Source organism: Epinephelus fuscoguttatus, linkage group LG8 (genome assembly GCF_011397635.1).
Source record: "Epinephelus fuscoguttatus linkage group LG8, E.fuscoguttatus.final_Chr_v1".
In the NCBI taxonomy this organism is placed as follows: Eukaryota; Metazoa; Chordata; class Actinopteri; order Perciformes; family Serranidae; genus Epinephelus; species Epinephelus fuscoguttatus.
Window position 1 is genome coordinate 41,709,019 of NC_064759.1, and position 11,959 is coordinate 41,720,977.

Below are 11,959 nucleotides of genomic sequence, written 5' to 3' on the forward strand. Positions count from 1 at the left end.
GAATACAGAAGCCTTAGCTTTTCAAAGAATGAATGTTCTAGTTATTATGGTTGTTATTTTAGATGAATATATATCCAGAATTATACATACAATCAGTGACCACCTGCAGTCATTACAGGGAAATACCGATGTAATTATGGCAAAATACTATGTTTGCACAGTATGATTAATGAGGTAACATAAGGTCATGACATGATGGCAGGCAATATAGAAGTCTTAGCTTTCTGCTGCTACAAGAATGAATGTTCTAACTATTATGATTTTTTTTTTAGATCGATATATATCCAGGATTATGCAAACGACAAACTGGTGGCATAATTATGAAGAAATATCACATTTGCACAGCATGTTTTGTAAGGTAATGTAAGGTCATGACATGATGATGTGGAAGACAGAATCCTTAGCTTTCTGCTGTGAAAAGAATGAATGCTCAGTATTATCGTAATTTTAGATCTATATAAGTAGGACTGTTTTTAAAGGGTTAAATAAGGCCACAAAGCCTTGAGCTGTGTGACAACCAGCATTTCTCTGTAAAACAGGAGGATGTTGAAAAAGCTTTTTACTGCACAACGGTTAATAAAAGCAGTGTTTCCCATACATTGATTTATCTGTGGCGGTGCGCCACGAATAAATTATCTCCGCCACATATAGATTTTTATGCTTTTGGCGCTACCTGTTCGACCTCGCTCATAAACACATTATAATGGGACTCACTGTCTGTGAATGTAGCTTGTCGTTACAATTCCGGTGCAATACGTGGCGGTATGCATCGTAAAGACGCACTTAACGCACCTGGTCCACCAGAAGAAGAAGAACAAGAAGCAGACGTAGTAGCAGAACGGATCCAAACACCTCTCGGTACAAATATGTGGGCAAAGAAGTCCAAAAGTGGTTCGAACAACTCTAACTCATCATGTTATATTAGCCTGTGTCTGTATTAACATATCTGGAAGCTCAACATGTGCAGAGACATTAACTCACGCTGTTAGTAGTGTTAACTGCAGCGTGAGTCCCGTGGCAGCTCGCCCCCGTTAATCAATTACAGTGGCTGCACCGGCAACGGGAGCGGCACGACAACTCTCTATTTTACGCGGCTCTTCTATTTTTGTTGCACTATGCTGCCCTACACGACCCTCCAGCAGATAAAAACTCCATGAAATAGTGTGCTAAACGAGCACAATGTGTGTTTAAATGAATAAACCGTTATCAGAGGTGATATATGATGATTTTTTTTCATGCATTTACCCATGTTTATCCGTGACATTGTGTAAATGTCCGTGGCAGACATTTGAAAGCGAGAAGATGACAATCACTACAGTAAACTTGTAGATAACTCAAATATATGTAATAACTTAGGTGGAAAATGCTTTAACATTTCATGGCTCAGCAAACGGTAAACAACCACGCTGGCTTCTCTATGTGTCGCTTCCACGCAGTCAGTGGAGCCCAAATGAATACGCCGCGATGCTACACTGACGGGACGCTTACTTTTGCAGCTGGTGGAACCCGGCTGTAAGGTTCTGCTCGTTAGTAATTAACTCTGACGTTGGATGTTCACTCCTTCTTCTGAGTATTGAAAAATATTTTTAATACTCCCCCCCCCACACCCACCACCACCACCACCACAAATAAATTCCTGTCCTGTGGGAAACACTGAAAAGTCATGGACCAGATAACATCTGTGGTCGGCTACTGAAAACCTGTGCACAAGAATTATGTCCAGTTTTCCACAATATTTTTAATAGATCCCTAGAAGCGCAGCATGTCCCCAGGATTTGGAAGGATGCTGTTGTTGTCCCGGTCCCTAAATCCATCCAATCCCCATTACACTGAATGATTTCAGGCCGGTGGCTTTGACTTCAATTGTTATGAAAATCTTTGAAAAACTGGTATGTTTGGAAATTTTGAAAAAGTACAGAGTGCAATTGATCAATTGCAGTTCGCCTACAGGGCCAAAAGAGGAGTGGAGGATGCTACACTCACTCTGCCTAACTTGCTTTTTAAACACCTGGAAGGCAGTGGGTGTCACGCTTGGCTTCTATTCATTGATTTTTACTTTAACACAATTCAACTACACATTTTAACCCAGAGACTTTTAGAACATTTTAATCTGAGTAATTATCTTGTGGGCTGGATTTCTTAATAAACAGGACACAGAGAGCCAGAGTTAATGGGTTTTTATCTGACAAACTGTCCTCCTCCTCTGGCTCACCACAAGGGTGCATGCTCTCACCCTTATTTATTCTTTACACCAATATGTGTCAGAGCACTTTTAAAGATTGATTCATTTTAAAGTATGCTGATGATTCTGTGATCATTAGCCTGCTTCAGGGAAATGAAAATTGTCATGGCCCTGTCACTGGCAACTTTGTCAAGTGGTGTGAAGACTCACACCTACAACTCAACTTATCTAAGACCAAAGACGTGGCCATTGATTTTTTTTTTTAGAAAGAATGCCAATACACCTGAGTCCATTATTATCAAGGAACAAACTATTGAACATGTGCAATCTTATAAATATCTTGGGACTATCATTGACCCCACACTAAATGTCAAAGAAATTGTCAAGCTGTGAGCAGGAAGGGACACCAGCGTTTGTTTGTTGTCCCATTTCCACATTGACAGAACCATGATGACACTTTTTTTTTATCATGCTTTTATTGAGCCTGTTTTATCTTTTTCACTTGTGTCATGGTTTGGGAACCAGCTTCTGCCATCTGGATGGAGATTTAAGGTCCCAAGATCTAAGACAACACACTATAGGAACAGCTTTGTTCCTGCTACTGTTTCTCTTTTAAATAAATTTTAGTGCGCTTTACTTTTAGGTCTATCTCATTATTTATTTCTATTTTTTTTTTTTTAAAGATTATCTTTTTGGGCTTTTTTGCCTTTAATGGACAGAACAGAGTGAAGAGTGTGAAGTGGGGAGAGAGACAGAGTGGCGGATGACATGCAGCAAAGGGTTGCAAGCCGGAATCGAGCTTGCGACCGCTGCAGTGAGGCATCACCTCTATACATGGGGCACCAGCACTACTGACTAAACTACCGACGCCCCAATTATTTCTATTTAACTGAAGCCCGACCTAGTCTTACTTATTTATTGTCCCTTTGTCTCATGCTCTTAACAGGTTTTTATTTTGTCATTTAAGTCGTTCTTATTTTTTTTTCTGCTTTTAATCCTGATCAGTGAGCCTGTGAGTACCTGTCCATGTCTGTTTTTTATTTTAATTGTCCTCTGGATCTGTCTTGTGTTTTAAATGTCTCTGTGTGTAATGTTAGATGCCCTCTCCTGCTACTGCAGAACAAATCTACCTATGGGTACCATTAAAGTTACCTTGAACCTTGAACAATAAATATTTATTGTTTTTTTGTAGAGAACTGTGCTTTTGTCAGGGTCGAAAAGTCTGAAGCAGCATTTTACATTAAGTCGGACACTTACTTGCTCCTCAAACTTTGCACTTTTTAGCCTTTATAAGTGTACCAATATAAGGTGTGCAAAGTCATCCAGTGGGCCACGTTAGACTTTTTAGTGGGCTGGTTCTGGCCTGTGGGCTGTAGACCTAAATTAGGTAAAACTGAGGGACAAAGAACATTCAGAGCAGCACCTCCTCAGGAGATACCTGCTTTCTCTGAAGCTGTACCCACTGATCATAACACAACCCCCCCTCCTCAGTTCTGGTCAGTGATATACATCCCCACAACTTCAGTAATCCAAGCATCTCTCTCTCTTTCTGTTGATTCGTCTCACAGGCTTAGCTCGCCACTCCAGGACCAACTGCCCTTCTCTCTAACAGAAGCAAGCTGGACTGAAGACTCAAGGTGCTGGTGGGATCACACTCTTGACAGAGGAAGAAGAGAAGATGAAGAAGAAGAAGGAGGAGGAGAAGACCTGGCCTTGTATCCACAAAGCCAGAAAAACGGTTATTACACAGTTCAAACGTATTCTTTCTCACTTAAGATCACTACAGCATTGTTGTTGTTTTTTTTGTTTGTTTTTTATATTTAACAAATGATACAATACCTTGTAAAATTTAACTGTAACTTGTTACTTAATAAAATAAAATTATCACTCCTTCTTAAACAGCTGTAATATCATGCTTCATTCAGCACCAATAATGCAATCTCTATGACAATTACACACACACATACTGCATAGGTTTAGCTTCAGTTCAATTTAGCTTGACCTAGTAACAGGTCATTTTAATCATAGTATGGCTAATAAAACACCCTTAGCTCAACAACTCAGCTAGACATCAGTTCAGATAAACATTAACAACATTAGCTCACCTAAAAATTAACTTCTATAAACACACATTACACATTTCAACACAGCCATAACAGCTAGTGACTTAACATTAGTAGGCCACGGGCCTGTAACAACTGAGCTACCATTAGCAGTTACTAATATAGAGGCCAATGCTATCGCGGCTGGCGCAACTTATGCTAACGGTTGCTACCGCTAGCGCGGCTAACGTTACTGCCGCTAACGTCGGCCACCGCCAGCTTTTAATAACGTCTTCATATTATTTCGCCATGTTTAGCAGTTTATTAGCGCCACATTACTATCACAGCAAGCTGTACTTTGACATATTAGCATCTCAGTCAACTCACCGAGACTTTTCTTTCGGCAGTTAGCAGGATTGTAACTACCACAGGTCTTTTTGGGGTCGGTGAATCTGGTTGAGGAGAATATTTTCCTTTACACTCAGTATCAGACTTTTAGAAAGCTACAATAAATTACCACTCCTAAGCTCACATATATTACTTACTCGTGTCTACCGTGTTCCTTGCTTCGACTCACGTCTGCTTCGGTCGCTGCTCAGTTAGCAAAAGGGCGTGCCATGTCTTGACACAAGCTCAACTACGTAAGGAGCGGGTTTAACCTTTCGATAGCCATGGGTAACGTCAATAAAGTTAACTATGAAATATTTTTAAAGTCAGGTCCTCCAACCTCAGATTCACCTTCCCACAGCTTTTTAAATATTATTTCACCTATCATTTCTGTTAACAGTGACACTATTAATTATTTCCAGGTTATATTATTTCAACAATCACCTCTTTCTTATTTCATTCACAAAACAGTTGCATTATCACATTAATCCTAATTTTGTCTTTAGAGTTAACCAATGACTATATTATCACTGTTTACTTGTAATATTATTCCTCATATTAGGGCACGGTGGTGTGGTGGTTAGCACTGTCGCCTCACAGCAAGAGGGTTGCCGGTTCGATCCCGGGAGCCCTTCTGTGCGGAGTTTGCATGTTCTCCCCATGTCAGCGTGGGTTCTCTCCGGGCACTCCGGCTTCCTCCCACAGTCCAAAGACATGCAGATTGGGGACTAGGTTAATTGATAACTCTAAATTGTCCATAGGTGTGAATGTGAGCGTGAATGGTTGTTTGTCTCTATGTGTCTGGCGACCTGTCCAGGGTGTACCCTGCCTCTCGCCCGATGTCAGCTGAGATAGGCTCCAGCCCCCCCGCGACCCTCAAGAGGATGAAGCGGTTAGAAGAAGATTAGTCACCTATTTTACAGGGCTCTGGTAACCGGGGGTTACATTATAGTCCGGCCGGATGGATGAGTCATGGCCTTGTAAAAGATCATGTTTGTTTCTTTTAGTTGGCGAGAATGTGTCGCCGCAAACGCGACAAACATCCACTAACTTTGACGGTGTTTTCTGCAAGCGCAGCTGAGCCATTTTGTACCACTACACGTGTTTCTAGTGGGACTATGTTTACAAGCACAAGCGTTCAGCGAACCACCGAAGGACCACCCTGCAGATTTACTATTGGCTATGCAAAGTAGGGAGTTTTTTTAAAGTCTGAAATTGTATCTGCCCATCTAAACACAAAATCAGGGAGAAAGTCATCAGTCTTTAGTTAAGCAAAGCGTCTCAAGACTGACTTGTGAGTCTAATTCATTAAATGTGATATGAATATGGAGCCTGTTTGATTTTTCCTGTTCTGCTGTTGCAGATGGTGCATAGAGAGACATAAGTTAGAGCAGCTTCTCTCTGTTAGCATTACATTAGATATCGCAGGCAGTCCAGATAGTTTTAGCCGCAGGCTTGATAGCAGGCCTGCTAAGTTGGCATCACTGATGTCAGATAGATAGAATGAATGAAAGAATGAATGACATCTTTATTATGGTATCCTGCATATTAATATGCCCAGTCCCCATGGGTTTACAAGACACCATAAGTCCAGATTTATAAACCAAAAAGGAAACTGATATATCTCATCAAATCTGATTTTCACCAGTAATGGTTGTGAAAACACCCATGATCCCACTGTACTTCACAGAAAAATCTTAAATAATAATCTAGTACTTTATGTAATATATATATATATATATATACATATATATATATATATATATATTTACAGTAGTTTTCAGTGAATTACTTTTATATATGATGCATGTATGTTTTATTTATAACATTAATTACCCTTTTAAAAATACACTTTAAACACATGATTAATACCCCCCAATTTTAAGGAATACACTTTGAATGACTGGTGATTTCTGTAATTTTGTATGTCTTTGTTATCGTGGACAGCAATCTGTAAATTAATACCTCACATTTAATGTAAAATTACATTTAAATCTTTACAAATATCATGGTAAATGACCTGGAATTTTAATGGCAAAAATTTAAATTACTCCCAATATCTCCACATCTACAGGCATTTCATTGTTTGAAAGTCAAACCTGTCACAATGCAGAATACTTTTTGTAAAACTGCATTATTTAAAGTACACGTTCCATAAAATATTTTAAATTGTCCAGTTAAAAAACATAAAATTACTTTAACCACACATGCTAAATAACCTGCAGTTTTGTGGAAATAATCGCAGATTTCTGTAATTTTATAGAAATTTCTTCATTACAATTATTAGGAAAGATCTGTAAAATGACATCACATATGTAAAAATACATTTGAATGTGAAAAAGACATGTTAAGTTGCCTTTAAAAACACAATAACAATGTAATCTTATTATGGTTAATATTTTGTAATTTTAAGGGTAAATGTTTAAATTACTGCTAATGTATGTCAATCTACAGTTATCGTCTTATTGAAAATGGCGATAAACCTGTAAAAAAAAAAAAAAGAAATTTATACAAAATAACAGTGGAATGTATATCATATAAATGGTAAAAATTTAAATTACTCCCAATATCTGTAAATATACAGGCATTTTATTGTAATAAAGAATACTTTCTGTAAAATTACATTATTTAAAATGCACTATTTGTAAAATAATATACTTTAAGTTGTCTTTATACAGTAATGTACAGTCAATTACTTTTGTGTTTGTACAAATACTACTCATTAAAAAACAGAAAATCACCTTAACCACACATGCTTAATGACCAGCAATTTTATGGAAAACACTACAGATTTCTGTAATTTTATATACATTTCTTCATTATCATTATCAAGAAAGATCTGTAAAATTGCATCACATTTTATGTAAAATTACATTTGAATATGAAAGAAATATGTTAAATTACTTTTAAAAAACATAGTAATAATGTGATATTATATTATTGGTAATTACATGTAATTCTAAAGGTAAATATTTAAATTACTGCTAGTATCTGTTAATTTACAGTTATTACATTCTCTTATGGAAAATGGTGGTAAACCTGTAAAAACATACAGAAAATTGTATGTAAAATTAGAGTTAAATATGTACAAATACAATAAATTGTCATTAAAAAACATAATATGAATGTAATCTTAAATTATGGTTAATTAACTGCAATTTTAGACATAAAACCTAAAATTACTTAAAATATCTGTAAATCTACAAGCATTTCATTGTTTTATTGGAAAACAGGAAAAATCTGTAAACAATTACAGAACATTGGCTGTAAAATTACTTTTTTTTTTTTTTTACAGTGTGTTTTAAGGTAATTAACACTTTAGAAATCGTTAATGCTACTATAACTATCTATTAGTGACACACAAGTTAGGATTTTTTAAAAACCCTCACCTGCCTGTCCCACCTGACCCGTAAATATGTGTTTCTGGTAATGACCTGCTTGCTATTGACTGTCATTTCCAATAAATATCACAATATGAAACATGTTTTCTTTTTAAAAAGTAAAAACAACTGAAAGACAGTCAGTACTTTCCCATCTTTTGAGTGGTTACATCTTAAGTAGGATCTCAAGCGCACAGCTAATATCCTATATGTTTGTTTACATGAGCACACAGCTAAATTGGTACAGTGGTTTGTTTACATGATGTAAAAGACATGTATATTTGACAGATTCAGTGTAGACAGAGATTTAAATATGTTGGACTTCAACAGATTTTTCTGGTCAAAAGCAAAAGATTGAAAGACTGAGTGCAGCAGCACTGATGATGAATCTGCTTGTTGTGTGAGAGAGACAGAGAGAGGGGAAGAGAAGGTTGAAGTTGGATTACTGCAGAATATTTCTGTAAGTTATAATAACTGATTCAAAACACTGCCTTGTCATTTAATAATCCGCCTGCCCAAAACCTGCAATTTTTTTAACAAGGCTACCCGAACTGGCCACATGGATCAACCCATGAGACCTGCCGGCTGTGGGTCAACCACTATTACACGACACACTGGGGCTGAAGGCTACCCAAGTGAGCAGTTAATAGGGAAGTCTGGGCCACGTTCAGCCCTGGCAAAACATAGCAAAACATTTATACAAATAGAAACGGTGGTGTGTTGAACACCCTGTTGTGTCACACATGTGCATTGCAATTTATTTCTATTCAGTCTGATTTAAAGGGGCTTTACTGGTATGGTAAAACACAGATTTGCATTGCCAAAGCAAGTGTGAAAGAAAAACAAAAATTGTAATTACAGTAATTAAAGATGTATTTGAATCTAGTTGATATTCACATAGCTGCTGATTGGGTTGCACCTCTGACACATCCCCCAAATGAGAGAAAATGTACACTGAAAAACAAAATTGTTGGATGAACTTAAAAAAAAAAATACTTCAATTGCAAACACACCAATAAATCAAGATTTCCAATTCAAAATAACAAGCTTTAGTAACATAACTGCTTTAAGTCAGAAGCATTTAATAATTTGATTTCTCTCAAATTAGCAGTTTTCATTTATGCAACTTCAGTTTGAGGCAATTCAACCTTAAGGTTACAGTATTACCAACTCAATTATTTGCTTTAACCTGAAATAAAATACTGCTCCCTAACAACTTAATTTTATGGTTTTAAGAAAGTACTTTAATGTTACCTTAATGTATACTTTAGCTTGTTCAGTAAAATTGAAATTAAAATCTTAAGTTGGTTTCAGAACAAAAAAGGACTCAAATTTTAGGTTTTCTCAGACTTTATTATAGAATTGTATGTGTTACACCCCTGAACAGGGGAAGGGATAACTTGAGTTAGGAAACAACAGTGACTGTTCAGCTCTCAAGTCTGTATATTTAATGACTGATACACCAAGATAACATAAGGATACAGAGATACAAATAATGAAAAACACGTTACCTGAACAGGGGAAGGGATAACTTGAGTTAGGAAACAACAGCGACTGTTCAGCTCTCAAGTCTGTATATTTAATGACTGATACACAGCCCGAGAGCTCCCCCTAGCGACTACATACCGGATATGACATTACTCCTAACTTCCCCTTTCAGTTCCTTTCAAAATAAGACATACCAAAACAGTAACATGAACATGTATTTCTACAACAGATTTAACATTTAGAACTGCATTAGTTTATATTGTATTTTAAGTACCCACTACACACGCCCCTTCAAAAACAGATGTCGTCCCGACATCTTGCAGCAAAAATATGGCTTATTATGTCTACCTGTAGCAACATAAGCACTCATCTCTGACCAAGAATCTTAACATTTGTGAACACTTTAGCAATCGCAAACCATACTATTTTAACACTCGCTTATCATTTGTAAACATTTGTACACGTCTTCTTTTAGTTTACACGTTACTTTCAAACAGACTTAACATGTTGTAAAAACATACTAATACTCTTGACAGCCAATGCTATAACACAATTTTCTTTCTCTTCAGGGGCCAATGAATTTCTATGTTGACATCCATCTTTTTCACATAGTGCATTACAATATGCTGTAGCCTATACTATGTTCTAGACTGTTCATTTTTTTCGTTTCTCATGCCAAGTACCTCAAACATTTCACCAATATCCATCTGCATATTTTCACCTTTTGATAACAATCAAAGTATGCATGAATATTCTCCATGTCCATCAAATGCGTATATAGGTGTTTTCTATTCTTCAAACAGTCCACAAAATAGTGAGGATGTGAATATGCTCTGTTTTCAAAACAGTCCATGAAATGTGCGAACGAGTATTTCCTGTTTTCTCAAAACAGTCCATGAAATGTGTGAATGTGTTTATTGATCAGCGAACAGTCCATGAAATATATAAATGTGTATTTATTGTTCAGCAAACAGTCCATGAAATGTATAAATGTGTGTCTGTTGTTCAGTATGCATGTAAGGGCACTGGTTGGTGGTGGAGGAACAGCGCGGTGTCCCTCCATTGTGTCTCCACTCTTCCGTGTTCATTTGGCAAAGGCTGGTACCAGAATGTCTGAGGGGCAGGTGACCCGATGCTGTAACAAGCTGGTTTACCCAGTTCATCGTAGGTGAAGACTCTCGGCGCTCGTCTCTCCCTCCTTGGCCTCCCTGGAGTCTGCACAGCGTCATTGTTACTCCCACTTCGACCAGGTGATGAGGGCGTGAGCATGCTGTCCTCTAAAGCAACCTCATCTGGAAGGACGATCTCCACTTGATTTGGTGTGCTCCCTTGATCCAGCACATGTGATTCACTCTGACCCACATCCCTCTGTGGCTCTGGTTCCTCTCTGGACTCAGAATTTATTAAATCACTGACATATTCCATTTCAGTTAGATCTGTGTTTTCAGCCACCTGAGGCTGCATTGCTGGTAAAGGTTGCACCGGCAGGTAACAATACCAGTCTCCTTCATCCTCACTGCTGCTCTCAGGTTGTGCTGCACTGTTTTCATCTTTGTCTTTCTTGTTGTTCCTTTTCTTTGACTGTCTGGCGACTTTGAGTGGAATCTCTAATAGTAAGTGGCTACATGGAAGCAGGAGGTTACGGTGCAAGATTCTGCTGTCTCTCCCCTTGCCTTGCTCAGGCACAACTTCATAGATGGGAAGGTCTTTGTTTACCTGACATACCACTTTGTAGATACAGTCTTCTCAGTGACTACGAAGCTTGCCTGTTCCCCCTCTGGGAGTCATGTTTTTAACAAGGACGCGGTCGCCCCCTTCCAACACAGAGCTCCTGACTTTTTTGTCATAATGCCGTTTGCCTCTCTCCGCAGATCTCTTTGCATTCTCTCTGGTAATCTCATACGCTTCCTGCATTCCACTTTTCCATCTTTTCATGTACTGCTGGTGGTCCGGGGTTCCAGTCTCTGGTGTCAGCCGGAACAGCAGGTCAATAGGAAGTCTTGGGGCTCTCCCAAACAGGAGATAGAAGGGAGAGAACCCTGTAACCTCACTTCTTGTACAGTTGTATGCATAGGTGAGCTTGTTTAATGACTCTTTCCAGTTGGATTTCTCCCTCTCTGTGAGTGTTTTCAACATTTGCAGGAGCGTTCTGTTGAAGCGCTCAACTTGACCATTACCTTCTGGGTGGTATGGTGTCGTTCTTGAGCCTGCAATCCCACAGTTCTTTGCCAACTGAGAAAAAAGCTGGTTTTCAAATTCGCCCCCTTGGTCATGATGTATTCTCAAGGGAAATCCAAACTTCAAGGCGTAGTCATTAAAGATCTTGTCAGCCACTGTCTTGCCTGATTTTGATGTTGTGGCATAGGCTTGTGCGAATCGTGTGAAGTGGTCGATTATGACTAATATGTATTCATACCCTCCAGAGCATCTGTCCACATGCAGGAAATCAACAGACACCAGTTCGAAAGGTTGAGTAGTGA